Source organism: Neodiprion virginianus, chromosome 5, assembly GCF_021901495.1.
Source record: "Neodiprion virginianus isolate iyNeoVirg1 chromosome 5, iyNeoVirg1.1, whole genome shotgun sequence".
NCBI classification, from domain to species: domain Eukaryota; kingdom Metazoa; phylum Arthropoda; class Insecta; order Hymenoptera; family Diprionidae; genus Neodiprion; species Neodiprion virginianus.
Genome location: NC_060881.1, coordinates 35,528,609 through 35,534,824, shown reverse-complemented (window position 1 = coordinate 35,534,824; position 6,216 = coordinate 35,528,609).

Genomic DNA, 6,216 nt, shown 5'->3' with positions numbered 1-6,216 from the left:
AGTTAAAAATTTTAAAAGCTTACCGAAGATTGTATCTTTAATGGTTAAGAAGTTACTCATATTTTACAGAGTAAAAAAAGTTATTTTTCTTCATTGAGAATTTCAGAACATGAATCGTCTCTTGTATATTTTTTAATCGATACTGTACGACTTTTCGACTGGCGAGTGGATTCAATTCCAATTCATTGACAATAGGACCATGCAACGAGGGAAATGAGACTTCACGTAATCATGTAGTAATACGCAGTATGCATCATTTTCTTTGTTGTTCAGACTGCGAACCGTTACAGGATCTATTATGTCGAGATTTTTTTTTTAAATGACGTACTGAGGTTCCATGGAAAATTACACTGTCCTGCAACTACCGATAAAATTTACATCGGAATTTCGATTAACAAGTTGGTTAGTGAAGAAAATCTACCTTCCGGGCGATAACCACGACGGTGCAAGTCGCAAACGAGTATGGCGGAGTTATCGTGGCTGGAAATAATAATAAGGCATATAATACGTAAACTGCCTCCCTAGTCCCTAGACTATAGTTTTCTAACGGAGCCCTGCTATGGTTGAGTGAACTCGTTGTACTTTCATTGCTGTTTGTGATATTTTATTTTCTATTATTTTAACTACAGAGGCAATTTGTTCATTGAACAAATAGCGTCTTGTTTGGGATTGTACACTTTCCTTTAAGCTATTTAAAAAAATTCTTGATTATGATTTTTTTCATGAAAACCCCGAAGAATGTAGTTATAGGTTGAAAGTGTAGGCTCCTTGCTTTTTTTTTCTGAAACCGGCACTTCAGTAAACGCAGGTAGTCTTTCCTGTACCTAGGCAGGAGAAGCTGAACTAGTCTTTGAACTACTAGAAGTATATTGATATTCTTGGAATCAGAGGCCGAAGTTGAACAAGATAAATATTGTATGAACATTCAATTGAAATGTTTAGTCAACACTAACTTTCTGAATATGAATATAAATGATGAATAATCAGTATTATGCATTTTTGAATGGCTTTAGAAGCTACGGGATTTAGCAGTGTCTTTTATTTCTGCTGGGAGTAGAATGTCTTTGTAATGTGTGGAAACGAATCAACCTACTCATCTACGAGTGGTCAACCAAATGATGTCAGTTGAGCAAGTACCACGTTGTCGTACATTTGGATTGCTTGCTTGTAGGAGAGTAAAGTGTTTCGATTCCACATAAACTCCTTGTATAGACGTCTCACATAAATTTGCACACAGTTTTCAATGTTCGTAAGTGTTTAGCGCACTTAAAAAAATATATGCACATTTCGCGACCAATTGTTTTGCGCCTCTGCCCTTTGTAAATAAGGTTGATTTTTCGATGAGAATTGAAAGTGACCTACATTAAACAAAATCTGTACACCCACTCTGTACAAGTCAGGACAAGTCAGTTACGACTCTGTACCATGTGATGCAATAGTTTTGCAAGCAATAATGTCATGCAACTATATTTGGGAATATATTATTAACAATTTGCCTTACCGTGTAGTTTTAATGTCGTTATTGACGTGAAAAATATAAATTGAAATGAGGGATATTCTTTTGACGGCTTTTTTTTTGTCTCTATTGCCCGGTGTGAGAGGGTGTTTAATATTTTTGTAGGGTGCGTGTTTTTTTGCTAAGAAAAGTATGAAAATTCACGTCGCATATGAATATCAGTTCTACTTCCTCTTCGGCCGCGAGTTAACGTTGAAAAAAGATATCAGAATTCTACTCCTGCAGCGAGATCTTTGAATGAACAGTGTGCAATGTTTCATGGTGTATAATTTTTCAAATAGCAAATCGCAACAGATCGCCATGTGATGTATGTACAGTACAATATGCTATGTGTACATACATAGATACATTTGTACATACCTACAGTACCATCTACGGATAATTGTGCGTCTAACTTACTATCTGGTAATGCTACGATTTCTAATCACTTTACGGCACAATCTGATAGCTTCAAGCGCACAGGCTATTGCCTACCTTTTATATGACACGTTTACCATGAGCAGAGTCAAGTTAACACAGCCACTTTTCTGATTTATTTATGTTATTCACTGTTTTCTGCTTCAAATTTATCAAGTGCAAGAGTCAGCGGATGATGGATAATTGAAGGGCAGGCGAGTTTCTGTTGGCCACGATGACTACGTTTTTTCTACTATAAATTTCATTCTCTTCATAATTCGTGACACCACACCACGTTTGTATTTGAAAAGAGAACCGATGAAAAGGGCTTGCCCACTGAGTCGAACTGTCCTGTGTGATGGTTAATTTTCTATCCTGGAAAGGGGGAAATTTGTGGAAATTTAATTTGCGTAATACGTTGAATTCTTGGAGAGTTTTTAAACGCTGTACACCCGGCGCTTAGCTGCTTAGTTATCTGACAACGAGGCCCATTATTTCATTCGAAGCTTTTATATGCCCGATGCGACGAAAGGGGATAATTGTACGAGTCTGTAAATTAAAGAAACACTTGTGCGCCTTTTTCCGTAATGTATAGCGAATGGCGGCAAAAATTGTTTCTAATACCAGTTAGGCTCACAGTCAAAATAAGTAAAACAATACGTTCATAAATTAGGAATTGCAATCGTAAGTTGAGACGACAATATTAATCGTTATGTTAGCTTTATGCATTTTGATACGTTCTAGGTGCTCTAACATAAGTTAGAAAAATTAAGCATTTTTTTCCACATAAGACTAAATTTTGTACTATCCTCTCTTACCTCACTTGGTAGAAAGAAATCATTTTCGAAACAGTTCTCAGCCATTTTTAAAAATCATTGGTGCAACGCCACAGTTATGAATGAATATATAACTTATATATCAGTGTAGTGAATCGTAAAGTTACAAAAAAATCAGCGCCTATGAAAACAGAAAGTCTATCGGATTACGGAAGAACTATCCACACACGTATAGGTAGTACAATTTGAGTTTTATTTCAGTTTGCTTATTGTTTAGCTCAGTCCATTTTTTTTTTTTTTTTAATTAGAATATATATATATACGTGTGTGTGTGCGTGTGTGCAAAATTGTTTGGTGGACTTTCGGACACACTTCGAGTCTGAAATACAACATGGTGTGAACGAAACTATTGCCAATTAAGAAATGTAAAGCCAGGCTCACAGTACTTATTTAAACATTTTACATGTGTTTATGTTATGTCTACCGTGGGTAAACTGTTATCTTTAATGTGAAAGTGATTGTATATCATTTCGTTTCGTACCTGCGGTCCTGTTTGCTTATTAATTTAAAAAAAAATAAAAATTAATTAAATTTCGCCCAGGGGAAATTTTAATACTTTGCCATAAGTTGTAATTTTAGAGATTTAATACTTTAATTTTTATCTGAAATCAATAATGAAATATGGACTACACAAACGAAGTATTTACTCAGGGTGGCCACTGGTCACGGAATTCTGGAAAATCTGGAAATGTCATGGAATTCTGAAATTCTGGAATAGTCAGGGATATGTCAGGGGTTTTTGTGGAAAGTCAGGGAATCGTTTACTATTTTCTTCTTCATACGAATACGTCCCACTATGTTTTAAAGTTTTAGATAAATTAAATCTAATACAAATTTTTTTACCATCGCGGAAAGGATCTCTTCAATCTTTGAATATTCCTTAATATTACCTTACAAACGATTGTGCACGTCGGCTAGATGGGACAGTGTGACCCAAACGAAATGCCTTACTTAAAAAAAAAAAAAAAAAAAAAATATGTATATTTTTATCAATTTGCTACAGGCAATTTATCCGAATGGTCAGAGAAAATTACAAAATTTCTTCTGGAAAACCTGGAAATGTTAGGGGATTTCATTATGGAGGTTTAGTGGCCACCCTGTTACTACCAAACACAACGTAGTAATACTAAATTAGAACCCTCGATAGAGAATTTTTGGATTAGCAAGTTTCAATAAACCCTGCAATCTGTTTAGTGAATTTATTATACCTATATACGTTGGACATTCCAACTCAAGCAGATATATACCTTTTCTACACGTATGGGTCACCGATTTTAACGGTACTTCAGAGTTGGTTTATAGCTAATCAACAAGAGTTTCTACAGACTTATATATAGTAGGATCCAATTTCAAGTGGTTCGGAAGATATTTAACTGGGAGGAAACGAAGAAAAACAAAGTGATCACATTCCCCAAAGCGAGTCGTTACAGCTAGCATCCCCCTTATACTTATAAATTGTAATGTATGTAGGTTATTGATGATCAAATTCTCATCTCAATTATAGTTCATAACGAAGGAAGAAAGGGTTAATTATGCACACACTTGTAAAGCAGTTGTCAGCTGTCCGAGGCGATTGTTGCAATTATATTTAGGCGTTATGTAATTGTTCAAAATATATTTGATAAATTATGGTCCATTGTAAATTTACAATGCAATAAGTATCTTGTGCGGATGTCGGCATACCATTTCTAAGACAAAACGAGGATCCACCCAGCATTTGCTTCTCTCGGTTTACCATGTACATCCACTTTTGACTATACCTAATCTGAGTCTGGTACATACCTATATATACATACATACAGTGTATTGTAGGTCGAGGATATAGGCAATAGCAGACGCAAGAGAAGCTTAGACAATTTTTTTCACCCGGCGTTCCTCGATTTTCTTTCAAGTCAAGACTTGTATCTCTGCATGAAACACATTTTAGTACCTGCATTGCCACGAAATCATGTAGAATTGCCCAAATTTTCACTCTTGCTCAGTTAACTGGGATGCAAAGCTTGTTTCTTAATACAGGGTATTTATGTTAAGTCTGCAAACAATTCTAAGGTCTGTAGGGGCTGCCCAGGCAAGCATTTTGAGGTAAGACACTCGTAGTCGGAAATTCATCCTAACGGTTGTGGAGTGCTTTGAAGCAATTGGTACCGCGCGCTCGTTCGTAGTGTAATGAATCAGATGCGATCACTTTCGACCCAACCTTTTATTCAGCCATAAACAACAGTACAAAGTTCTCGTGTGAAGTCAACAAAACTATAAACTCACTGGAATACCTGAGGCAATGAACAGACATTTCACGGGGTGCCTTCTTTAAGATGGCGGACACTTTGAACAGTGATTGTTAAAGATCCGTTTGAACATGTGAAATTTATATATTCCGTACTACAGAAGCTTGTCTTGTTATTTTTCTCATTGTTTATCGTTTTTCCAAAGCTTATCGTTTTGTTGACTTCACACGAGAACTTTTTACTATCGTTTACGGCTGAATAAAACGTTGGGTCGAAAGTGATCATATTTGATTCATTGCGTACACTACGAACACGCGTGCGGTACCAAATGCTTCAAAGCCCCGCACAGCCGTTAGGATGAGTTTCCGGCCATGGGTGTCTTGCCTCGAAATGTTTGCCTAGGCAGCCCCTATACACCCTAGAAGTATATGCAGATTTAACATGAATACCCTGTATTATGGCTCGCATTCAGAGTTTAACTTGACCATCTGTCAAAATGTGTCGGTGTGAGAATTCCCTTCGCATTCATAAAATGTTCAAAATAATGTCAATTTAATAATATGTTGATTCCCGCATTTCTTATTCGTCGACAAAAACACTTCGTGCGTGTTGGAATTCCAGTACTTTAATAAATTAGTGTAAAATACATTACTGCGGCTTATCATTTGAAGGACTTATTGTTCGTTGAAATTATATGATTTCTATAGTTGTAAGAAAAAGAAAGAAATAAAAGAAAATTCAAGAATACTATTCAACAATAATTGTAAATTTCTGACATACATAGGTAGTGTAATAATGTATTATAAAATATAATTGTGTATAGCAGAAACACAACTCTACTGTTTGAAATTCAAAATACATACGTATAATTAACATTTTATGCTTGGTAATACGAAGAACATGTGAAAAAAAAATGATATTAGGCCGTTATGTTTGAATCTATGAACTACAGATACATATATAATAAATCAATATATTATAGAAATTTCCGTGAATAGTATTAAATTACAAATTTTATATATAATTATTTTTTCAGTCGAAACAAGCAAGCACAATTATTAGTGGTATATACACACACACGCGCGCGCGCGCACACACACACACACACGTATATACACAATGGTACAAAGTTGATATGTTTTAGGTAATGCTTATTTGGAATTAAATATGAATTTTTATTACGCATTGTTCTATTCTTTGTACACTGCACAGTACTTGATGTGTGCCCAATAATATTGAATCA